Here is a 27,973-nt window from a genome sequence, read left to right as displayed (position 1 = left end):
TCACTTAATTGCAATCCACAGCCTCTACTATTTCTGCTGCTAGTCTGCCTTGGCCGCAATGCTACCCTTTCACAGGTCCAATGAGAACACATGAGTTATACGAGGTTAATCTGATAGCACAGGTGAAACAGCAACAGTGGTGGTAGCAGAATACGTTCCATCACATAGTGTTTTTCAGTCCAGAGAGATAAAGCCAAATATGATTAAATGAGTCGATTTAAAAAACATGCCAAACAAAGCAGAATTTGTGTCCTTAGCCTTCACTATCAATGCAGCCTTAGCTATTCTGGTATCCATTACTTAAAAACTACATAGTAGGACTCCAGGGATAAAAGTCAGTCATTTATCAAACATTTTGAATCTGAACTGTAGCTTGACTCCATGGCTCTGCTAGGTTGAGTCATCACAGTTAACAGATGCTTCTTAAAGGCGTGATTACGTAACGACGTAGATTAAATAACTAAACCGTTTGGCGGAATCTGTTTGCTGTGGAATGACATGGAAAAGCACAGATTTTCTTTGTTTTTGGAGATTATTTTGTTTTACACCTGGGGAGGGGCAAAAAACAGGCAAGGCTGTTTTTGTTTGTTTGCTAATAACCCAATCAGTACACCTATAATATATAAACGTTAACACAGGCAACTTTGCTTTAAATTTATGTAAACGTACCTGAAAACTATAAAAAATCACCCCTAAGATCGGGTCAACGATTTTGACAAGGATGAATAATTTTACGTTGATGGTAATGTGCTGTTACACTTGTAGGTAGATCATTGTAGAACACATGGGAAGCGCTAAACATCAATTGAATGCAATGAAACAGACCACTTTGTTTGGATCATTTCAGCGTCTTACAACTGCCAAAGAACAGCATGAAACTGTTGTTTCAGATTTCGTCAAAATGTGTGTAAAAGCCGACACTCCTCTGTACAAAGTGGATCAACTGGCATTTGGAGATTTTTTTCAGCAAGCACATTAGTGAGGTGGAATTGTAGCTGGAATGCTGCAGATCTATTTTAATTATATATATATATATATATATATATATATATATATATATATATATATATATATATATATATATATATATATATATAAAAAAAAACATTGTAACATGTGCAGTAAAAAGAAAGTACCATTTGTATTTTATTTATTTATTTATTTAGCAGATGCATTTATCCAAAGTGACTTACATGTGTTACACTGTAATAAAAGGTTACAGTTTAAGAATAATTAAGGTTATAAACTAAAATACAACCTAAAGAGACACAACAAGTGTAACAAGAACAATAAAAAATACTTCCTGTGTTAACTGTTACCCAGTTGAGGATTTTCACCCACGTGACCCCAGCGCCATACTGGCATTCAACACACACACTTCTCACCTCCAGTGTTAGGAAATGAAAAGATATAGAGACAAGTGGCAGATTCTAGTAGTTTGTGATCCCTATTGTGCACTGCTGGTATTTTTTACAGTACTTAAAGAGAGCCATGAACTCCCCAACCTCGACTTGGGCGAAATCTGTATCTATTTACTTGAGAATTCCTCTCCCTACACAGCTTCCCAGATGAAGGCATATACAAGTACCGATAGTTATAAGCACTTCATCTCAGGGTCAGTAAACAACTTGATTGTCTGAAATTTAGACAAGAAGTTCTTTGTTATCAAGGCCAAGGTAGGGAATTCTATTGTTAGGAACATGATTGTCTTGTTAGCTCAAACAAAACGACAAAACATGGTTTCTACCTATACAAAGATGAAAACAGACAGCAAGTACAGTTGTTCTGGTTACTCCCTTTTCTTTCAGTATTGAAATACAGATTAATATTTGCCCAATGCGGATATTCAGCTATGAAAACTCACCAACTTACAATGATAAACAGACTGATCCTAGGTCTTTTCCACCCAGTACGGAACACTTACTGTAACAAAACAATGTCTTTAGTAATTATACAATCGCTAAATTCGAAACAACGCTATTAAAAATGTAGAACGATACAGCTAAAAATTAATAGGGTTACTATTAGTGCCCATTACTAATTTGTGCTGTAGAAATGTATGTGTATGAAACATTTCAATACAATTAAAATCAATTTACATTATTATTATTATTATTATTATTATTATTATTATTATTATTATTATTATTATTAGTACATTGTCATTCACAGTGCAGTGCCTTTAGGATTGTGTTTGCTGTGAAGGATTTTTTCTTTTTAAGGATTAGAATCCCCAACCTGCTTAAGTGTAATCCGTTTAAGTGTATATTTTTTATGAAAAAATCTGCTATACATTAAGCGTGTTAAACTTAATAATAATAATAATAATAATAATAATAATAATAATAATCTGCCATTGGCATACATTGATATGAAAACCCTCAATAGTATTGTTTGTGTGTCTCATAATGTGGCAGGGAAAACTCATTTTTAGTCCTTTTATTTTACTCATGCAATAATGCAGAGTTTTCTTTTTTTTATCCAATTTCATTTTTTCTTTATTGTGGAAATCTAAGACCCTTGCTAATCACTTCCTGTGAAGCAGTACTTGACTACTAATTTGTTTTTTTTTTTGTGAATGAGTTTTTCTATGCAAAAGCTCCTCACAATAAAGTGAGTGGTGTGTCCAGTTTGACCCTTATAAAGGTTTACCATACTACATTCACAGCAAACTGTAATAAAGCACAGTGAAAGCATGGTAAAGCACTGATAAGCAATGTGAAGCCTAAACATGGCATATTAAAAAACATGGCAAACCACAGTGAATTATGGTAAATGTATAGCATAACCTTGGGTAATCTACAAAATTACAGTGGAAATGTATCGTGGTCAAATCATATAAGGGGAGTCTTTTTTTGGTAGAGTGCAAAGAAAGGTTTGTTTTAGAAAGCCTTCTTTGTTGTTGTTGAAGTTGCTGAAGTGATGGTAGGTGCAATAGCGAGTTACTGTAAATCTGTTACTGGTATCATTTTATCATACAGATTTAATGAGTAAAACATGTTTGAAGTGTTTTTTTCGTGTTTATAAGCAGTGTGGAAATGCTGCAAAACAGTGTTTTTTTTTTTTTTTTTTTTTTTTGGCTTTAATGAAAAACGACAATTCAAAAAACCTCAATATCCCCCAATGTAGCAAATCTGCCAAATTTAATACCATTGTATTTTCGTCGGTTTACATAAGGAAGATTATTCCTTTCATAAGGATATCTATTATATATATATATATATATATATATATATATATATATATATATATATATAAAAATTTTATCAAATTAACAGGTGTTGAGAAACAATTTTGTTTAACTGGACACCCAGAATCTACCGTTATTCTGTGTCTTTTACTTGTGTCATTTTTGACACAACGTCCTTCTGTTGGTGAAATTACTCTACAGCATTAATAAACTGTATACAGATTAATAAACTGTATTTTCTTCGGATTCTGACAGGAATCTTTGCTAACTGAGCACCCTGTTGTGCGTACAAAATAAAGATATTACCTTTATCCATACTGATATAGGGAATTAAAGCATTTACGACAAGCTCAAAGGTATTTTTCTTGCTAATTTCAAAGAAACAAAGACATATTCTTTGAACTGAGGGCCCCTACTATACTTCCTGAAAGTTTGGTTGAAAAATCTTAATGCTTAAGTAAGTTACAAAACATTCTTTGACCTGAATGATTTTGTGATATTTTGGACAATTGTCCTTTCTGTCTTTTAAAATCTTCAAAATTTTTAGTAGTAGAGACCTAGGAATGGTATTGTTTTGTTCAGTATCTCTAGAGAATATTTTATAGTATATTGCATAATATTAGAACATTTGTTTACTGATATTTTCTCTGAATGAATTCTGTAGGGCAGGGGTTCCCAAAGTTTTGGTGATGGAGGGACAGTTTCCAGAGGTTGCATGGGATGGGGGGCCAGACAAGACAATGTATCACTCATGAAACCGAAATGTCCCAAATCACACCTTTTTTATTTCCTATACATTTTTGTATTTAAATTAAGACTGTATATTACTACCACTGCAACACCAGCAGGTTTGAAATGTATTTGTATTTTATCCTGTGTCTTGGTGCCACAACAGGCTTAGGTTTGAGCACCAATATCATGCTGTCACATCTTACATTGTCCTGGTCACAACAATTAAAGAAGATAATGATGAAATAGGTGCTCTTCAGACTATACCAATTAAACTCTTTTGTTGGTTATTCTTCAGTAGTGAGGCAGAATGCATCTTGACTTGTACAACTAACCACTTCACTAAGAGCTGAATATAGGTATAGTGAACTCAGCTTAATTCTAATCTCTGGGGACAATACAAATAGTTTGAGATGTGCAAAATTCGAATTAAACAAATGATGTAAATTGCTCCATGGTGTGGACATTTAGAGCTGTTTCCATAGTAAATGCGCAGAAATAAAACAGACGCTACTGTATTTTACTTTGATGTTCTTATTTATTTTTTTCTTTCTGAAATCAACAAAATAATCACACATTTCTATTTAAAGTCCAGCATTAATTATTCATAAATTACCTGCCATTACATTGACGCAATTACATACGATTGCTACTTAACATATTACTAGCTACTGTACTGTAGCCTAACTGTAGTCTTATTCAGAAACACTGTACAAAAAAGAGATGTAACAGTAACAGTTTTAAACTGTAGCCGGGTACTGTTACTACAGTAGTACTCTCCCCAACGAAAGATCCAAGTTGAACACCAAATCTACAATACCGTACAAAGAGCATTTTCCCGATGTAGTAGAATCTGAAAACAGTTTTGTTCTTAAAATAATAAAATAACATCTACAACAGAAAACATCCGTGTATCCTGAACAGTAATGTTTTTTGCAGTCGCTCTGTTAACATTACAGAAGCTAGCTACTTCAGCTGCATAAAGTAATCTAACGTTGTTTGGATACCTTCACGTCTTGATATCACAGTCTATCTGGTGGAAAGCAATAGGAGACGACAAAATAATAATTTAATAAAAGTAGAAGCTGTTTTTCTTTTCTTAGGAGGTTGCATGTTTCACGGCAAATCTACCGTGCATATTAGGTGCCGTTATTTTTTTTAAATATATAATGACCGTAACAACTTAATTAATAAAATTGACTTGTGAAGGTCCAGATATGATCGAAGATATGTAAAAAATGTAAGTTAGGGATTTTTTATTAACTTTGATTGCTGTGTAGTATTAATTTCCCCCAAATTACATGCGCAAGTCTTCATGAAAATTTTCAGAAAATGTAATACAGTAAATAGTCAGAAAGGAGTGGCGGGTTGAGGGTGGGCTTTTGAGGGGTCGCACCAAACGTACTCGCGGGCCACATTTGACCCACGGGCTGCACTTTGGGAACCGCTGCTGTAGGGCATACAAGTTTTATGTAAATAATATTATCTGATCAAAAATGTTAAATATGTACAGAATTACATTCATAATAAAAACCCAGTAAAGAAAATATCAAAACAGTTATTATTATAAGGAAACCTAATTAAAACGCATTGCCATAACTCGTTTTTATGAATCTATACATTAACAAAAAATGTACAACAATGTTGATTACCTTCTCAATATAACTAAAAATAAATTAAATAAAATGTATTTCATGATTGATTTATTTTTATTTCTACTCTTTTCTCATCGTGAAAAAGGTATATGATCGAACAAACAGCACATAAGTGTTTCGACATACTTTTAGGTAAATACATTGGAATTGTCACTTTTTTTTTTATTGCTAAGGATTATTCTTACCTCTGATTTTAAAAATTCTATATTTACACATTGTTGAAAAATGTCCTGCGACTCTAAATTTTTACTACTCCTTCCAGGGATGTCTCATGAAAAAAAAAAAAAAAAAAAAAAAAAAAACAACTAGGTGAACCAGTGTACTGAAAGTTACCTGTGATGCTCGTTTTGGATCAGAAATATGCTATCTTGGGCACAGGTGCCCACTTTAGCTGTATCGTTTATACACGATATTGGTCCATAAAGGGGCTCCAGAATGTTGATTTCGAATCTTAATTTGATTAGTTAACGTTTTAAAATAATACAATCATGAACACATTTAACCTCATATATTATTGTCACTACCCAGACAATTGCAGCAATGCAGTTTGTTTGTCTTGTGTGTCAGTGTTCTGTGTATTGTTATGGGATGGGGCCACGGCGGTAGTTAATTGGAAGGGGGGAATGAGTGAATGTGTCTTGCTGCTGTACGGGGATTCCCGGGTTCAGCCTTTAAATGAGTTCAACTAGGCAAACTTTCGCAACGAACTGTGATAGCTTTGAACAAGGCTAGTTGAACGGTTTACTGAACATTCCACAAACATTTCAGATGGCCGGATTAGTTATTTTAAAACTTGAATTCATATATATTTCTTTTTAAGTAAACAGACCCTTATCATCATCATTATCATATTAAGAATAAGAATAATTGACAAATACTAATATTGCTTATAAATTGACAAAACTTGTCCATCCCCCAAAGTCAAAGAAATGTTCTCCCAGATGGTCGACATTATTGTTTTATGCAAACTTCCTCTTCAGAGTTAGCAAATGTTTGAGGCAAACAAACCAGCAACAGAAAACAGTTTAAAACTGTTTGTAAATGTTTGTGAACGTTCTCCTAGTTGCACGCACCTTCGCTCTCCAGCTCCTGGTCAGCGGCGGGAAAGGGGGAGTGCAGAGCACGGCCTTGACTTGCTGGATCAGGCTCCAGCCGGGACGGTATAAAAGTCAGTGACTCACTGGACTGGACAGGACTGTGACTGAAAGTTGAGAGTGTCTGAGTAGTACCTATGATTACGAATAATTGTTTATTGTTTTGGCATGGTTTCCAGCTCCACCGGAATCCTATTTCTTTAGTTCTCAATAAACAGAACCTTTTGAGAATTAACATCCTTTCCCTGAGTTTCACAAACATGAAAACGTTACATTGTATAAATTAAAATAAATAAGTAATTACAAATAAATAAGTAAACAACGTACAGTAAAAAAACAAAAAAAAAAAAAAAAAAACAGGAAACTTTGTGTTTCATCATCTGCTTCCAGAAATGATGACCAGATGACGCAACTTCCTTTGACCGCCAGTTTCTCATTTTAAATTGGATTGCAGACAGACAGCAGCAGCAGCTCACATTTGTCTTCAGTCACTGGCTGGCTAAATTCACATAGCCATGATGTGGAATAGCAAATCATCTACTAAAAATCATTTGCTGTATATAAATGTCCGTTTGTAAATAGTTTTTATTATTATTATATGTTTAGTGCATTGCAGGTTTATAGTTTCTGGCATGCTTCTTTGTATGTAAAACCCCAATGTACCGTTATTAGATATAATAATGAGTTAGGTTTGTTATTTCTAGCTAAATTAAATAATGCTTTATTTGTCTTTTTTATTTTATTTTAGAATATATTATACACAAATAGTAATGCATGTAGGCTACTACGATTTTCAGCATGTCTCCTTTTGATTTTTTTTTTTTTTTTTTAACAGTTTTATGATAGTTGTAAAAAAAATCAAATCAAATGTCTTTCAAGTCATGTAACTTTACTATGTAATAATTTGGCAAATTTAATGTCTATGGATATGTGCCCAGCTGTTAACAGAGATGATGCAAAAAACGGTGTGTATGTATAACCCATTCACACAGACAAGTTTACAATCTTTTAAACTTAATGTCCAAATGGACATAATGTATGAATAAGTTTGTATGACTGTAAACCTGATAAAAAAATATTGTTTACAACTCAATTTATGGAAACCTTTCCATACAATATATTTACAAAGGTTTACATATTTTTTAAACCATTATTTTACTAAAGCGTAAACCTTAGGTCCAAATGGACTTTAATAACTCCAGTAGGTTGTTGGTCTAGTAAACCATTTGTAAAAATAAAGTTTACAATATTTTTACAACATGTGCAAACTTAAAGTTTGTACATTTTTTACAATATGTTTACACAATTAGTAAATAGTATTTTTCATACAATGTCCCAAATGTGAAGATATACAGATAATGCAATACCTCAATAAGAACTAGAGATTCTGGTTTGATTATTCCTAGATTTATGATGAAATGAGATTAACAATCAATATTTTGTATGTATAACTAATTCAAATCAATCATAAATGTGTATTTGTTATAAGACAAAAAGAAACCTAACAATCCAAATTATTATTACATGTATTCATATTCTCAAAGGAAGAAGAATAAAGGTTAGGCTTCATAGTTAAAAACATATGTATAAAGAAGAAACAAATGAAAACATTCAAAGAAAAAGTAATGCATTGTTAAATGTTCATAATAAATCCTTGAGGTGCTCTCTGGTCATAGAGTTCATTAGTGAAGCAGTCTTAATAGTTCATCGCGCATTGTTCGGTTAAGTCATGCATTACTTAAACCAGCTTCCAAGTGGCTAAGTACACATGTACAATGTCCAGCATCTAGTTGAATAGACGCACATTACGTATTGTGATGATATCAATATGATGGTTTCAGTTCAGTTACTTGTAAACACACAATATAAGTTTGATACTTATTCTGTTGGTGCGATGTTTAAAACAAATTCTTCTTAACATGGCCGTCCTCTCTGTAGAAGTTAGCTGTGCAGCAGCGCAGTGCAGTATCTCTGTGAAGTCTGTGCTGTAGACAAAAGCTTTCGTAGTTCCGGAGGCAGCCCATCTTCTCCGGGACAGCTTTAAAGATTACATCATTGCATCTTCGTTGAAGAACTTCAGAGTTTGAGTTGAGAGCGATGAGATGTTTTGAAGAGTGAATCCAGTCCATCCAGAGAGTCCCGAGAGAAGAGCAGAGAAAGTGAAAATCCTTGTTTTGAATTTAAATAGCAAGATGTACAGGTGTTCCCTTGTACTGTAAACAAATTCTTGTCGGTCCTTCCATTGGTTCACAGTATTTGATGGACAGTTGCGTGTCACACAAAAAGGATGTGTTAGAAATAGAATGTATCCGCCTATTTTATTATCAAAGGATTTTACATTTATCATTTAAACCTTCCATTCAATATAACTTTAATTACATTCATTAGAGAAGCAAACACATTTCAGTTTCATTCTATATACAAAATTATGATTACGAGCATATAAAACACATCATAATACAATAATAATAAGGATAATATTTAAAAATAGTTATTAGTTTATAATATTCGTTTAAATACAATAAGCACTTCAGATTTATTGGGAAACTTACTTAGAATAACGATTAAACTTGTGTCGACAAGTTATGTAATTAAAAATGATTCTTAAAGCACTTAACTTTTAACACAATAATGGTACAACTGTACTGTAGCTAGGCAAGTTTTATGACACCTTAGGAGACTAGACAATCAGATAGCATTTTGGAAGGCGAGCTTCAAAGAGTTAACACAGTTTGTGTCCTGTGCCTTATCTACAACCTTTGTAGTAGATCTGATTACCAACCCAATTCCCACAGCATGACAATGCAGACAACATAATTAAATAACTTAAAAATGGTTATATTAAAATGAATTTAACCATGCATTTCCTTGACAGTACTGCGTCACTCCTGCACCTGTACACAATCAACCACTTTGCCACAATCCCTGAAAGCCATTTAAAATAGATATCATATACTAGAACTCAGAAATTGGTATCAAAACAACCGTCTCATTGTTTTTTTCCACTATTACTTCACAATGAATCATAATACCATGCAAGCTGAATTCGTCTACATGAGCTGGGTCACAGAATCACCTTTTAACTGATTTGCCACAGAGGCTATATGTGAACTTCTGCTGTCAGGTTCTGCTGTCATTTCAAAGGGATTATCCTGGTAACATTCAGTGCAATCAGAAGATGAAAAGTTTAATGTGTGGCATTCATCCTTTTCCACCCTTACTGCTGCTCATAGTGTTTCGGCAAATCCCTAATGCTCATTTCCGAACTGTTTTATTGTGTCAGCTGCTGAGCCGAACGTCCACAATCGATTACAGATAAAATGAGAGCTTTGTATAATACAAGCAAAGAAGCTGCTTGTTTTAGCAATACATATACACATAACAAATGTCTTGTTTTTTTATACATAAAAAGCCACACAATAACGTTCAGCCTCACACTAAATTGTAAGGTATGCAAGTCAATGGTTACACATAAAACTAATATTAAAGCTGTCTGAGTATTTTTTTGTGCTGCTCTATGTTTAATACACTTTATTTTGATGTTAGAAGATAGTGCAAACTATTGTGGCAAATAGTATATTGATTTCATGGTACTTAACTCTGATATTATGAGTCTGTTTAAGAGCTTTGGAGATTGTGCAGCATAATTTCAATATCAAAATGTCTTATAAATCAGCCCTTTGGATAATGACCTAAGAGCTCCATTTCCTTGCACAGCAGGCTTTAGCATCCCCAGACATCTTACTGCATTCTCAGACAGGCCCACATTAAGGCATATACATATTTTTGCAAACATTAAATCTAATGAGCTGCAGTTTAGATAACTGCTTCCTAGGAGGAAATGATTTTTGAATTTACAGACAACTTAAAGGATATTTAGACAGCAGATGATAACTGGCTCAGTGTACGACTTCCACCCTTCAAAGAAATTACCACACCAGAAGCTTTAACAACAACAACCTGTCGGGATAGATTTTAGAATGTGTAGATTCATTAAAGCCCCAAGGGGTGGATTCAATCAAATCATGCAACCCATGATTGATTAATGGCTGTATTCAATTAAACATCCAGAAATAGAAGAACAAATACCACACTTGTTTTGTATAGAAACAACAAGATCTGTTAAAGGGGAAGTCTTGTTTAAATTATATTAATCTTGCCTGAATTCTGCTCTTCTGGTTAACTAGGCCCTCACATTTTCAGTTTAAACATATTGTAACGACCTTGGGTCTACTGTAAATGCATTCAGGGGAAGTTCTGGCCCAAGGTCAACAGTTCAGTGCAATGTTAGAGATATGCTCATTGACATCAGAGATGGGGGAATCGCCACCAATTAGGGGCTTGGCTTGCCACGCCAGTGTCCCCAGTTGCAACAATGTTGTCAGAATCAAGGGACGAGATGTTGCAACTTCAAGGGATCGAGAGGAGGAGGCCGTGTCTGCTTGGGATTGGTGACTGGTGCACTGGGGCGTGCCCTGGACACAGGAATAAGTAACGGATTGCTGAGCTGTGGAGAGAGACACAATCTGGAGAACGAGGGAGAGACACAAACTGGTAAGCGAGCGAAAGAGCAGAAGAAACCATGAGAAAGAACAAAAGAGAAGCGGGACTGGAAAGACCAGAGACTGCACTTAGTGGCTGTAAAACATGGCCACAATAGTGTGTTTTGGGAGTTGCTTTTTATTTAATTTGTATTTTGTCACAGTCTGAGTAGCACTCTGCTGCTCAGCTGTAATTATTCCACTGGCTGGTAAAGCAGCACACCTAACCTGCGCAGTGTAGGGTCCTGGCTTAATAAACCATGAATTCGAGAACCTTGAAATCCGATGTGAATACTTTGATTTGATTAGTACACTTTTATATATTATTGACTAACACTTTGTAATTAATATATCACTCTCTAGTAGCTTCTTCATTCCGACTTATTGAATTATTGATAATTTTAAGCACCTGAACATAAATAACCCACATGTTTTGCAAACTGGTTGACTGTCCTGGGGATTTGTGTCTGTCTGTCTGCCCTTTGTTGTGGTTTTGTTTGTGCAGAAGTGGAAACACAATTTTAGTGTTTGGAACGGAGAGTAACAGATGGAAGTGAAATAAGCCTGTACATGGACTTTCCTGACAATAAGTATCCGGCTGACATACAGTATGCCGTTTTGAACAATGAGTGTGAGTTTTTAGCTAGCAATGAGTTGCACTGCGGTCAATTCACAATGAACTGACCAACCCGAATTTAAGACAGGGATGTTAAACTAGAGAAAATGAAGGGGTTTGACCAATGCTTATTTTATCATTGCAAACTGATATCTTGTACATCTATAATAATAAAAAAATGTAATCTAAAAAATCCTGAATCAAACTTCACCTTTAACACCCTATGTGTTGAATGTCTCACCTATTGAAACAGAAATTGCGACTATCAAATATTGTGCTGGAAATCAATGTATTATACACACAGTGTCTATAGAAATTCTATACCCCTTTAAAATTTTTCACCTTTTGTTGCCTTATGCATTTTTTTTTCATTTATCTACACAGCCTACGCCACAACTTCCAAGTGAAAAATAATATTCTAGAGATTTGTAGAAAATTAATTAAAAATGAAAACTGAAATAGCTTGGTTGGATAAGTGTCCACCCCCCTTGTAATAGCAATCCTAAATTAGCTCAGGTGTAACCAATCACCTTCAAGATCACACTTCAAGTTAAGTGGCCTCCACCTGTGTTAAATTGTAATGATTCACATGATTTCAGGATAAATTCAGCAGTTCCTGTAGGTTCCCACTGCTGGGTAGTGCATTTCAAAGCAAAGACTCAACCATGAGCACCATGGCGCTTTCAAACAACTCCGGGACAAAGTTTTTGAAAGGCACAGATCAGGGGATGGGTATAAAAAAATATCAAAGGCCTTAAATATCCCTTGGAGCATGGTCAAGATGATTATTAAGAAGTGGAAGATGTATGGCACCACCAAGACCCTCCCTAGATCAGACTGACCCTCTAAACTGGATGACTGAGCAAGAAGGCGACTGATCAGAGAGGCTACCAAGAGGCCAATGGCAACTTTACAAGAGCTACAGGCTCTTATGGCCAAGACTGGTCAAAGTATGTATTCGACAACAATAACCCAAGCACTCCACAAATCTGGCCTGTATGGTAATGTGGTAATAAGGATGCCATTACTCAAGAAAGCCCACCTTGAATCCCGTTTGAAGTAAAAAACACAAAAAGAGATTCTGTAGCCATGTGGCAAAAAGTTTTGTGGTCTGACGAAACTAAAATGGAACTTTTTGGCCTAAATGCGAAGCGTTATGTTTGGTGCAAACCCAACACAGCGCATCACCCAAAGAACACCATCTCTACTGTGAAGCATGGTGGTGGCAGCATCATGTTATGGGGATGTTTCTCATCGACAGGGACTGGAGCACTCGTCAGGATAGACTCTGAACAATCTATTCTGCCAGTAAGCATGAGCAAACCAAAAAATACTAGGAACTCTTTGAAGATGGATTACTCCCGTTTTCAGGAAAAAGACATTCGTGGTATCAAAGTAAAGTAAACATTTTCAATTACATGTCAGGATAATCAATGATTTGTATGTGATATATTTATTTTAAACATGCTGGGGTGCATTTGCACTCCTTGCAGCTGACAAATACTTTGAATGTGATATTTCTAACATGATTCTCTTACAACCATTAAGGGCTGTGCTGGAAGAGGACAGGTTAGTGATCACACTCTGCTGTACCAACTGTACTTAGAGAAAAGACATGTTTGAGAGCTTTAATATGGTTGCTTAAATTTCAGAGTTTTAAAAAGCCCCCAGAATGTGATGCATATAATAGGAATGGACATACAAATAAAATTAGTTAAGCTTGCTATGATGTTATATCCAACCAAGTTGTTATGTAATAACAATTGCAATGGGAGACATTGAAGAGATGCCTGAGTTAATAGGCACTGATTCAGACGAGTTCTCATCCCCATTCTGCACCAGTGGAGTACTGCAGAGCTCTCCGTGTCATCAGCCTCCCACATAGAAGATTAATCAGTTGGATAATAAATAGAAAAAATGGAAAAAAGCCAGTGTGGAGAGATAACAACCCCATTGCCTTTCTCATGTTGGCTGATTGGAAGCACTCCAGAATCATCACTAAGCTCATTGGTATGCGTGTGCACAGTCCACAGTAGAAAGAGACTGGGTAGATTAAGACACCCTATCTTCTTAAAGCTACGTTTTTTCGTCGCCAGTTCATTTTATTTTCTTAGTCTTTTCTGTTGTTCAGTAGGTTTTCGGAGCTGCAATAACACAAAAATAGACAATCTGCCGCCCCAACAAAGATCCCATTTCATTTAATGAAACTCTTTTGTTTGAACGGCTCACTGATTGAAAAGTAAACTTCAACTGAGTGATACACGAGTCGTAAGTGCCATTCCATTTGATAGGACAGAACCCCTGCAGCAGAATCAATCCTAGTTTTTATTAAACTTTTCCATTCATTGAGCCATTGTAAAATAAACCGCAAAGCTTCACAGTCATAGGTGAAAGCGTTCTAAAGACATGCCCCTTTACTGCTGTGGGGATGGTGAAAATGCAGCTTCTATGTCTACTAGCGGTGTAGTTTCCATGTAATAATCTACACATTAAACTTTAACATATTGATAATATTTGTTACTAATCAGAAAAGCCATGGGTTTTTTTGTTATTTTTTATTTGGTGCAAATACATTTCTGTAGAATATTGTAAGTGTGCAGCGTTTAATTCTACACGGAAAAGACTGCGAAGAAATGTTAATTAGAAAACTGAATTAAATTTGAAATTAATCCACGCAAAAACGCCTCTTAAAATACGTCTTTTTCCCTTAACATTCTAATATACAACAAATCTGATAAAATGATACTTTCTGACGCTGGTCTAAAGACAAGCAAAATCATGTCTGTGTCAGGACACTGTAATGAAGGCACAATTTGCAGCTACTGGACAGCAAATCAACAGGAAAGATACGATTGGTCCACAATTCTGTTATCAGCTGGATCCAAACAACACCCTTCCTCAAAACCAGCCAGTCAAACTGCCAACCCTGTTTCAGTTATTTCCGGACCAGCCAATCCACTCCCTGCCAGCTTGAATGACGACCCGCCTCCAAGAACAAGTTTCGAGTCCAACTCTATAGTACACAGACTATTCAACAATTGTACAGTTAATTATGTAGAAATAATAAGAAAGTAAGACCACAGTAAATAAATATGTTAGCCAAATAACAATAATAAAAACTGCAACAACATTTTTCTATTCTAATGTCATCTTTTAGGCAAAATTTTGGGGGTGTCGGAGAGGGCTCCTGTCTCACTACAATCTCCATTTCCTACCTCAATCCTGTCTCAATCCAGTCCTCCCATGTAGTCCAGGGTTGAAAGGTTACGCCTCCACTCCTGAACTCAGTCTTGAAACCTGACTCCTAAGCTTATGCCCAGCCGATACGTCAGTTTCAAATTGGCAGAACAGGATCTTCTCTTTGGCTATCATGGAAACATGACTCTTACTTGTGTTTGTTTTTCTTCCTCCTCCTCCCTACTCCTCCTCTTCCTTCTATACTGCAAGTAATGTACAGGGCTCCCTCTGGAGGTGCAGTGAAGCTCACTCCCCCTGCTTCAGGTTCGGCTGCGCTGCCCATATGACTACACGGCTGAGGTTCTCCCAGGAAAATAGAGGGGACCCCCAGCCACAACTGTGCTTTCTCAGCTTATTTGCTTTTGGCACTACATAGGCCCTCTATCTTGATATTTCTCCTCTAGCCAACTATCTGTTTTAGCTCTGGCCTCTAAACTGTCTCCTAGTCACAGGTTCCTTCAGGGCACATGACCGAGCACCGGATGCTGGCTTGACCTCAACTACAGCCCTGTCTAAATATTTCTTATTCCAAGTCTGTGGTGGGTATCTTCCTCCCAGACTGCAGAGGAAGTTTTGCTCATCTTAAGGTTACCCAGCAAAATATCAGAAGATAAATATAGGCTTTAAAGTTGACTTTCGTTAGCGCCCTCACCTACGGCTCGGGATGCATAACTCCAGTCGCGACCATCTACCACACGGTAGAGCCGGCATCGACAGGCTCGATCGCTAAATATAAAATACATTGTCTGTAGTGCTATGTAAACACTGAAGCTAAAACCTTTATATGAGCTGCATATATTTGACAATGGTTAAAGGTTTAGGCAACACGTGTATGTTAATAAACTCTAATAACAAACCAACTGACAAACTTAATGAACAAAGCACCCCTACATATGGTAAAAATGTTTTATGGTGATGAGTTATGAGTAGGGGTCTACTAAAATTCCGGTAAATTTACTTATTTTTCGAGTGTAGGGTATGGAATAAAATCAAAACAATGCAGCACTGGTTTTGTCCCACAAAGTAAAGGTCACAGAAAAGCCAGTACAGACACACTGATAGGCTGATTAAAACATGGTTGTCATTTGAACAGTAAACAATAAAGTTAACCACTTTGGAGTATTTTTTTTTTTATTTGTCTAAGGATGTTTTTTTAATTTTTTTTTTGCCTAAGTGCAATGCACACAGGATGGCGAAGCAATAACAAAAGCCTTTTTACAGAATGAAGATGTGTAGTTTTTATCGCTTGCGTGTGCAGTAGTTCATTTAAACAGGGTTTCTTTTTTTTTTCTCCGTACTTGTCTGGTATGCATTGGTCCCTAAAATAGGTGAATTTCGCAGTGTTATTGTTAGTTTACAGCATGGATGGGGTTATAATTCCTCATCCATACTAAACTCATGCAGAATGTGACCGTCTCCGGTTTGATTAATTAATTGCTAATCTGGAGACGGTCATCTGTATAAAAACCCACAGCTTTGGCTGAAGGAGGCTGGTTGTTCAAAGGCAGAACATGAGTAAAGAGAACCGAAATAGAGAAATAACAATTGCTACACATGCTGGTTATACACCAGCATGATATTTGTTTGTTTTGGCCACCGTGTCATTTTGTTTGCTAAATGTTTGTTTGTTTAAATCTTTTATTTTATTATTAAATGTATGCATCAACGCTTGCATACCCCAGTATAGTTGTATTTGTATTTCCTGGTCTGACATTACCACAAGCCTATCAGCGACAGTAAGGTATTCATTTTTTGTAATTTTGACTGCTCAGGAACATAGATTACAGAGATTAATTTGTGTTATAGTTGGGAATCTTGCAGAATCTGGAGTTGGCAGAAGCACTTGTGGGCAAAGGACATTGCTTTAAGAATGTGATTAAAACTAAGATACTGGCCAGTAAACTTTTTTTTTTAGTATTATATGTGTTTCTTATTATCATTGGCCAAAGTATTATAAAATAATGAGTAAACTAGTACTTCTATAAGTAGTCCATTTTCCATAACAGATTACTTTTAGGAGACAGTAATCAATAATCAATAGTATATTATTTGTTTATAGTAATATTAACATCCCAATAAGTTCTCTTTGATGTGTTGTGCAAGGCTGGTGCATTCAATGGGCCAAACTCACTAAGCATACTGTAGATAAATCAATAAATCCAATTTTTTTTTTTTTTTTTTAAGTTAATTGGTGGTCTGCAGAACATAGTCATTCATGGTACTTATTTTGTCGGGAGCAAGACAACTCCCTCAGTTAATGCAAAACAAAAATCCATTGTAAATTTTAACCTGATCATATATTGCTGAAACGAATAGAGAATAAAAAAGGAAAAAACATAGGGGAAGTAGATCAAAGACGAAGAAAGAACAGAGCATAGGCCCTGGAGCAGGTGCTAATCAAAGTCAATTAAACTACTTACAACTGGGGCCCACTGGAAACCTTGATGTTGCCTATTTTGGATCCAATAAGAATGCATGCAAAAACAAGTTGAATAAATGATTAAATGATTAATTAAGCTGCAGCCAGTGGTGTATAAAGTAGGTAATCATGGCTGCTAGTTTAGAGGGTGATGGCGAAGGAAAGGTGCAGGCTTTCTCGTCTCTGAGTCTCCTTGCCGATGCTACCATGTCACAGTTACGTATACAACTATGGCTTTTGCAAATGAGGGATGTGCCTCTGCTAAAGCAGCCCATTTAGACAATATCTTTTATTCATCCTTACTTACTGTCAGTTCTATCCATACTTACTGAACAGTATTAGATAGTCCCTCCTGCCGATTTAATTTCAACTGCACTCTGAGCCATGTGGTTTCCAGATGGGATATTATTCTTGTAATGCACAGACATACTCTCTCTACAAACTGAACCCTATTTAGTTTGTTTTCATGGTGCTTTTGTAGTTATACTTTGGCCATGAGGTAAAATACTTTGATCACTTCACAATACAGTAACAGCTCAAACTCTAGCTGAGCAGTTTAGTAAGTTCAGAGCTTAAGTCCCTGATCCTTTCAGAGGAACATACACACAGAATTTGAAGAAAATACAAACTATGAAAAAAGGCAATTTGAAAGAGACAAAATTCAATTTTCTTTCAACAGTGGCTTATACATAGAGAACAGGCTGTAACTGAATGCGCTTGCATTGTGTCTTCCAGACATCCATTGATAGAAGTAAGAGTCTTTCACATTCATGCCATGAATTCAATCAAGTGTACAACTTGCAGGTTCTAAGTTGTGTAAAATAGGATTTCTTTTACAGTGTTGGTATGAAATCTTGTGGAATTACATAAATGGGAAAATCTATAACTAGTTGGTGGCAACCATACAAAACTCAATGCTATTTTTTTCTGTACTGGCATAATAAACAGTTATTGCATTTCCTTTCCTAAACTTACAGCTGCCTAATTGGATTTGGCATTGCCTTGTGTGGGGCATGCTCTCCTGGTATACCCTGGGTCCCATGATTACTCTGGAGAGGTGAACACATACTGTAACAGGGCCAGGAGCCCTGCACTTGAAAAGGGAGCAGGGCAAAGCCCTACCATAAAATGTGTTTGTTTTTATATGTGGAGGACAAGCAAGGTACTGTCCGCCACGTTACTGTTTTGTTTTTATTTTGTATTTATTTAAGAACGGGGTAGCCATGTGGTTTTCCATTGTGTTGCAGCTTGGATGGGAAGCCCCATCCACATTAATAAACTTGTGCAGATTGTGGCCGAGGGGTATTAGAATAATTACTAGTTAGTTAAACCCGTCGGCCACAATATACATTGAGTGTACAAAACATTAGGAACACCTGCTCTTTCCATGAAATAGACTAGAATAGGTGAATGCAGGTGAAAGCTTTGATCCCTTATTGATGTGTGTAGTGTCAGTGTAGATGAAGAGGAGACAGGTTAAAGAAGGATGTTTAAGCCTTGACACAATTGAGACATGGATTGTGTATGTGTGCCATTCAGAGGGGAAATGGGCAAGACAAAAGATTTAAGTGCCTTTGAACGGGGTATGGTAATAGGTGCCAGGCGTGCCGGTTTGAGTGTGTCAAGAACTGCAATGCTGCTGGGTTTTTCACGCTCAACAGTTTCCTGTGTGTATCAAGGAAGGTCCACCACCCAAAGGATATCTAGCCAATGGCAGGCCAGTGGTTGAAAATTGATGAAAGAAGCCAAAGGAGGCTGACACAAATTGTGCAGAGCAACAGACGGGCTACAGTTAGTCAACTGACAGTCCAGTACAACATTGGTGCTGAAAGACCCATAAAAGAATGCACAACTTGTCGTACCTTGACATGAATGGGGTTTGGCAGCTGACGACCTAACAGATTTCCACTTCTTTCAGAAAAACACAAACTGTGGTTGCAATGGTCTAAGGAACGAAAACACTGGACACTGGAGGATTGGAAAAACATTGCCTGGTTTGATGAATCCTGGTTCCTGCTGTTTCACGCTGATGGGAGGAGAAGGGTATGGAGAAAACCACATGAGTACCTGAATCCATCATGCTGCATGTCCACATTGCAGGCTGGTGGTGGTGGTGTGATGGTGTGGGGTGTTTTCATGGCACACATTGCCCTGCAGTATTGCCTGTATATTTTCTTTCAGTGGAGTGGGATCATCAGTGCTTCCTGGACTCATGCCAGAAAAGGTACTGCAGGTGCCTTAAATTATATATATATATATAATTTGGATTACTGTTGGAAATTATATATATAAATTTGGATTACTGATTTTTCTTTTTGGAGTGAGTGAAGAGGAGGATGAGAGGAAAGAAGAGGATGGGAAGGAGACATTTGCAGCAACAACAGCGGCAGCAGCAATAGCAGCAGCACAGAAGATGGTGGTCACGTGACCCCACCCAACTGGAACACTGAACAGGAGCAGTGGAGGGCTGAAGGGTCCTCCCTGTGCATCATATGCAGCCAGTTTGGGCATGACCAGGAGGACTGCCCCTGTGAAGACCCCTGCTTCTGGGAGGCCTACTCGATAGTGACGGTGTTCAGTGCATCTGGATGGTTTTGGTTGCTGGAGCAGTGAACCCGATCACCACCACAACCCAAGACAGAGGAGGCCGAGTGTCCACAGCCCAAGAGGGAGGAGAAGGTGCGTCAACAGCCCACGTCGCCACCAGCAGAGGGAGAATACCTGCTGATTCCGCCTCCACCACCGTGGGAGGACTTATTGCCACTCCCACTTCTACCAGCAGAGGGAGAGTTCCTGCTGGTTCCACCTTTACCACCCTCAGCAGAGAAAGACCTACTGTACCCATTTGCACCAGCAAAGGAAGCATGCCTGCTGGTCCCCCCACTGCAGCCAGAAAGGGAGGAGCCCCTGCCGCCTTTGCAGCCAGAAGAGGAGCCCCTGCCGCCTTTGCCACCTGGAGTAGAGCAGCAGGAGCTGCCTGTGGCTCCACCACCGCCAGGAACAGAGCAGCAAGAGCTGCTTCTGTCTCCACCACCAAAGCGAGAGAAGCAGGAGCTGCCTCTCCGTGCACCCCTAGAAGGACCAGGACAGGATGCTGACGGTCCTCAGCAGCCCCTACATATGCTGCAAACCAAAGTACGGGGGAAAACCTCTCGGCCGCAGCGGCCACGAAGAGGGTCAACCCCACACCGCTTATTGAGATTGGAACATTAGTACTTTTTATACATGATAGCTAGGGGAAATTGAATATGGGTTTTTAGAATAAATTATTATCCATGGACATAAGCGAGGTGTGTTGCAGATGGGGGCGTAACTCCCAGTATAAATTAAAGACTTGAATGGGGGAGCATAAATTATAGATCACATAACTAAATGTTGCCTTCAATTATGCACTTTATTTTCTGGATCACAGACGGTATTGTGCTGTGGTGAATTACAGTCAGTCTGCATTTTAAAGTGTGAGTCTGAGTGTTAAAGAAACATACTGATTAGTTAAGGTTAAAAGCGCTTTCTATTCTCTTCACTCTGAAGCTGTCCCTGTGAACGGTGCAGTGTATGAGTTGCTGAGAGGGTGTCACCACAGAGACATGGCAGCTACTGAATTAGATTTTCCTCCCCTTTTTGACTCAATTGTATCGGCTGTGTCTGTGGGAGGAGAGTAATACATACCTATAATTGAGAGCTGTTTAGGCTCTGTGGCTAGGCTCAGTGGTGGAGTAGTAAGGTGAATACATTTAATTTGTATTGATAGACCTTGGCCTTGTCATATTTATGTCTGAGGTGTAATAAAATAAATTGGTGTATTCTTAATTTTGTGTCCTCCTTGGTTTGGTGTGGTTTGGGTGCCGTCGCTCGCTACTGATGCCATGAACCTGCATGCAGAAAATAAATAGTTGGTATAACCTATCACAATTACATAGAGTTGCTTATTTTCTTTAAACATATTTGGCTAGTTTGCCCATTCTTCTTGGCAGATTTGCACAAGTTGCTTGGGGATCGCTTATGGACAGCAGTTTTCAAGTCTTTCCACAGATTCTCAATAGGATTCAAATCAGGACTTTGACTGGGCCACTCAAGGACATTCACTTTCTTATTCTTAAGACACTTCAATGTAGCTTTGGCATTGTGCTTTGGATCATTGTCCTGCTGAATGGTGAATTATTTGCCCCGGTTTTAAGTCTTTAACAGACTGAAACAGGTTTTTCTCTAGTATTTGCCTGTACTTTGCCCTCCATCCATTTTTCCTTCAACCCTAACAAGCTTTCCAGTCCCTGCTGAGGAGAAGCATGATGCTGCCACCACAATGCTTGACTGTAGGGATGGTGTTGACTGGGAGATGTGCTGTGTTGGGTCTGCGCCAAACGTAGCGTTTGGCATTTAGACCAAAAAGTTCCAATTTGATCTCATCAGACCAAGTAACACATTTTGCCACATTTTTGCAGGATCACTCAGATGCTTTGTTGCAAACTCCATGCAGGCTTTGAGATGGCTTATTTTGAGTAATGGCTTTCTTCTTGCCACCCTGCCATACAGGCTACTTTTGTGAAGTGTTCTGGACATTGTTGACTGATACACATTTTCTCCCGTCTCAGCCATTGAACTCTTTCAAAGTTGTCATTGGCCTCACAGTGGCATCCTTCACCAGTTTCCTCCTTGCCCGGCCACTCAGTTTGGAGGGACAAGACTGATCTAGGCAGTGTCTGGGTGGTACAATGCACCTTCCATTTCTTGATGATTAAGCAGACTGTGCTCATAGGGATATTCAGAGAGTTCAGTATTTTTTGTACCCTTCTCCTGATCTGTGCTTTCCAATGACTTTATCCCTTACTTGCTTTGAAAGCTCCTTGGTCTTCCTGGTTGAGTCTTTGCTTGAAATTCACTACCTGACCAAGGAATCTCACAGAGACAGGTGTTTTTATTCTGAAATCATGAGAACCACTAATATTGCACACAGACAGAGACCATTCAACTAATTGTGTGGCTCGTTATGTTCATTTTGTGTACCTTAATTAATTTAGGTTTGCCACAGCAAAGGATTTGAATACTTATGCAATTGTGACTTTGCCATTTTTATTTCATATTATCTATTTACTTCTTTCTTTTTGCTTTTGCTTTGAATGTGTAGAGTAGGTTGTGTATATAACACATATTAATTTCCACTTCAAAGTGTCATGACTGCAAGCTTTAAAGCAACAAAATGTGAAAACTGTGAGAGGGTCTGAATACTTTTGAAAGGCACTGTATATATATAGGTAATAGGTACACAAAAATATGACTAATTGATAAGAAAAGCACGCTGTTGCTGTTCATCTATTTATGTAATCTCACAAACCAAGGCATCTGAAGAATAGAAAAGAAATTGCTTTATCAGAAGTGAAAAATATAAACACCTCACATTTTTCTTTTTTTTTTAGCTTTAGATACATGACTTTGTTTCAAACGATAAAGGTAATTTGCTGTTCTATATTACTTTTCTCCTGTTATCAACAAGTCACCTGGAGTACAGCTGTATGGCAGACAAACATAGCTCCCTCCTGAAATGGCACTAAATAGTGGATATTACATTCCTCCTTACTGATAGAAAGCCACACACCTAGCATGTCTTGTACCTTGTATTCAGCCAATCACCTCACCACAGCACCTGTCTCACAATTACTTCACAATCAAACTGAACCAATTAACACGGGAAGGCTTCACCTATCTTGATCATTGGACCACATTCTACAACGAGGACTATCTGTATAGACGGGATGGACTGCATTTAAATAACAAGGGAACTAGTCTACTCGGAGAAAAGATCCTCGAGCACGTTCGGAAGCATTTAAACTAGAAAGGAAGGGGGGAGAAATCAACAAAAAAACAGAAGGGAGACCGCATCAAAACAAGAACAACAACTCAGGTAAGACAACCATTAAATGTATTTATCTAAATGCTAGAAGTATCAGAAACAAAATTCTAGAACTTGAAGCTACTGCACTAACAGGTACCTATGATGTGATAGGAGTTACAGAAACGTGGTTATCTGAGAGTGATGGGGACGAATATAATATTTGTGGGTATACACTGTATAGGAAAGACAGGCAGGACAGAAGAGGAGGAGGGGTAGCGCTATACATAAGAAACAGTCTTGAAGCCCAGGTGTTAAACCTGGACAAAGAAAATAAAACCGAATCAATATGGGTCAGAATAACAGACAAAAATTCAAAAGGCATAATAATAGGAGCATGCTATAGACCGCCAGATTCAGACGGTGAGCAAAATAATCTGTTATACAATGACATTAGAAATGTGTGTAGCAAAGGAGAAGCCATACTAATGGGGGATTTCAACTTCCCCCAAATAAAATGGGAAAACCTGGTGGGTAGCGCGAAGGATGAAATAGAAATGGTGGAAATGACAAATGACTGCTTCCTAACACAATTTGTGAAGGCACCCACTAGAGGGGAGGCATGCCTTGATTTAGTCTTTTCAAATAACGAAGATAGAATAACTAAAACAGAGGTCAGAGAACCACTGGCAAACTCAGACCACAACATGGTCTCATTTGAAGTGTTTTTTAAATCCCCAAAAGTAAAGACTAAAGCTAAGGTTTACAATTTTAGAAAAGCAAACTATGAAGGTATGAAACAGAGACTAACAGAAGTAGATTGGAGTAAAATAGAGAAAACACCCACAGAAGAAGGATGGTTGTTCTTCAAAAATGTAGTACTAGAGGCGCAAAACAATTATATCCCTAAAGTAGACAAATCTAAATGTAAAACTAAATTGCCAAAATGGTTTAATAGATCAATTAAAAAAAATATTCAGCGAAAAAAGGCACTTTACAGAGCATTAAAAAAGGACCAAAAAGAAAGTACGCAGAAAGAGTACACAGAACTGCAAACGCAAGTCAAAAAGGAAGTTAGAAAGGCCAAGAGAGAAATAGAAATGAACATTGCTAAGGGAGCTAAAACCAATTCCAAAATGTTTTTCCAATATTACAACAGCAAGAGAACATTCAAAGAGGAGATTAAATGTTTAAGAGATACAAATGGCAAAATCGTAGAGGAAGAAAAAAAAATAGCAAATATGTTAAATGATTACTTTTCACAAGTTTTTACAAAGGAAGATACTGACAACATGCCCCACATGTCATCCAGTTCCTATCCAGTTTTAAATAACTTTAGCATAACTGAGGCAGAAGTGTTAAAGGGACTAGGAGCTCTTAAAATAAACAAATCCCCTGGGCCGGATGAGATCCTCCCAGTAGTACTCAAAGAAATGAAAGAAGTAATTTACAAACCGCTAACCAAGATCATGCAGCAGTCTCTTGACACAGGGGTGGTACCGACAGACTGGAAAATTGCAAACGTAATACCGATCCACAAAAAGGGAAACAAAACTGAACCAGGTAACTACAGACCAGTAAGCCTGACTTCTATTATATGCAAACTTATGGAAACTATAATAAGATCCAAAATGGAAAATTACCTATATGGTAACAGGGTACTGGGAGACAGTCAACATGGTTTTAGGAAAGGGAGATCGTGCCTAACTAACTTGCTTGATTTTTTTGAGGATGCAACATCGATAATGGATAATTGCAAAGCATATGACATGGTTTATTTAGATTTCCAGAAAGCTTTTGACAAAGTCCCGCACAAAAGATTAATTCTCAAACTGAACGCAGTTGGGATTCAAGGAAACACATGTACATGGATTAGGGATTGGTTAACATGTAGAAAACAGAAAGTACTGTTTAGAGGAAAAACCTCAGAATGGAGTGTGGTAACCAGCGGTGTACCACAGGGATCAGTATTAGGTCCTCTGCTATTCCTAATCTACATTAATGATTTAGATTCTGGTATAGTAAGCAAACTTGTTAAATTTGCAGACGACACAAAAGTAGGAGGAGTGGCAAACACTGTTGCAGCAGCAAAGGTCATTCAAAATGATCTAGACAAGATTCAGAACTGGGCAGACACATGGCAAATGACATTTAATAGAGAAAAGTGTAAGGTACTGCACGCAGGAAATAAAAATGTACATTATAAATATCATATGGGAGATATTGAAATTGGAGAAGGAATCTATGAAAAAGACCTAGGAGTTTTTGTTGACTCAGAAATGTCTTCATCTAGACAAAGTAGGGAAGCTATAAAAAAGGCTAACAAGATGCTCGGATACATTGTGAAAAGTGTTGAATTTAAATCAAGGGAAGTAATGTTAAAACTGTACAATGCACTTGTAAGACCTCATCTTGAATATTGTGTTCAGTTCTGGTCACCTCGCTATAAAAAAGATATTGCTGCTCTAGAAAGAGTGCAAAGAAGAGCGACCAGAATTATTCCGGGCTTAAAAGGCATGTCAAATGCAGACAGGCTAAAAGAATTGAATCTGATCAGTCTTGAACAAAGAAGACTACGTGGCGACCTAATTCAAGCATTCAAAATTCTAAAAGGTATTGACAGTGTCGACCCAAGGGACTTTTTCAGCCTGAAAAAAGAAACAAGGACCAGGGGTCACAAATGGAGTTTAGAAAAAGGGGCATTCAGAACAGAAAATAGGAGACACTTTTTTACACAGAGAATTGTGAGGGTCTGGAATCAACTCCCCAGTAATGTTGTTGAAGCTGACACCCTGGGATCCTTCAAGAAGCTGCTTGATGAGATTTTGGGATCAATAAGCTACTAACAACCAAACGAGCAAGATGGGCCAAATGGCCTCCTCTCGTTTGTAAACTTTCTTATGTTCTTATGTTCTTAACATCTCAACAACTAAGAGACTTATTTAAAATACTAAATAATAATTAACAGATTAAATGGGACATAAAAAATCTCTGTGGGGCATACATTTGTAAAATCCTTTAATGTCAGAGGATGCGTTAGTTAGATCTCTTGTCTTGATAATTAAAATCCTCAGCTGGCGAATGCATCGTGCTCGAGACAGGGCTTTTACCAATATTAAGAGTCTCTAGATATTAACGGAATTCTATACATCTCGCCTCACTTCCACTCCCTATATACTGTAGGTCTCACATGGGCTCTTTTGGAAGAAGAAAACACAATATTGAAAACTATTCATCATGTAGTCTGGTAAACTTACACTCTGTAGGTCAATTCAGCTCTGACTTGTCATTCATTAGGAGAAGTAGATGGTTGTGTTAAAGGCAGGAGGGGATGCATTTCAGGGGACATTTTCACTCACCAACCAACTGCTAATGCATTTATTGTTTCCCACTGGGATTAATTATTTCTGTTATACTGACCACAGTGCACCCTGTTCCTTTGAAACTAAGTACTTTTTTTTTATCAGCAATCCCTATGAAACTCAGTGTGCTGTAGTTGGAAGCTTTGAATCTTGCAGGCTGTTGCTGTTCATCTATTTAACGTAATCTCACAAACCAAGGCATCTGAAGAAAAGGAATATTGCTTTTCTTCACCCCCAAAAAAGTTTCATATTTCCATCTGAAAAATATTGGAGTCAGGAATATTAGAAAATAGAAAAAAATTATATATTATATATATATATATATATCTATATCTATATATTATATCTTTATATATATTATATATATAACGAATAACATCTTACATGTAAGAATGTGCAACGTATTCGGTCGTTGCAGATAGTCGGTCCCCCACAAACTTTTTCATATAAAAAACGGGTGGTAATAAAGTCAGTCAAACATTTTGCAATTCACAACCAATTTGAAGGATGTCTTCTGTCATAAAGGGGAGGTATTAGCCTCTGTGGAAGTGTTACATTTGTCTGATTGTTTTCTTGATAAATGAACCCTTCCTTGGTACCGATATTAAAGTAGTCATAGCTAACATGATAAATCCATAAATCTTAGCCAGTGTGCTCAAGAGATCTGCTCGGGCCTAAATTTAAAACCCAATCCAAACCAAACCCGACCCGACCAAACAAATCCAAACCTGAGACCTTTGAAATATTTGCATGCCCGACCTGACTCAACCCAACCATCTCCACAAACATAGTCCAAACTTACACTATTGTTTTAATACTATACATTTTTTATTCGTACTGTACATTTAAACAAATACATATAGTTTACTGCAGGAGAAATACGTTTTGTATCATTAACTGGAACAAAACAGTTTGTGTCATTATCTAAAAAAGGCATGAATTGTCGACTGATGAGAGCTATCAATTTTTGTTTGTGAATTTGTATAAGACTGTTAAAATTTGGTGACATTGGTGTTTTTTAACTGTACTCTCGTTAAGACAGCACACACAGCATTTGACAGGCTGCACAAAATGTCAGTTTATCAGCCGAGATGATCATGTGGTTACTTAGTACATTTTTTTAGTACCTCTTTGCTTCCGTCGTATGCAATTAAAACTCACAGGCCAATCAAATACAAGATGAGTTGTATATTTTATTAGATGTATATTTTATTCTACAGCTTATATTGTATATTCCCTAGTTTTATTTCATATACGTGATAAGGTTTTCTTTTTGGTTGTTCGGTGACATTTTCATTGGCTG

This window comes from Polyodon spathula, chromosome 11 (genome assembly GCF_017654505.1).
Source record: "Polyodon spathula isolate WHYD16114869_AA chromosome 11, ASM1765450v1, whole genome shotgun sequence".
Lineage (NCBI taxonomy): Eukaryota > Metazoa > Chordata > Actinopteri > Acipenseriformes > Polyodontidae > Polyodon > Polyodon spathula.
The sequence above is the reverse complement of the archived record's forward strand: the minus strand, read 5'-3'. Positions refer to the sequence as shown.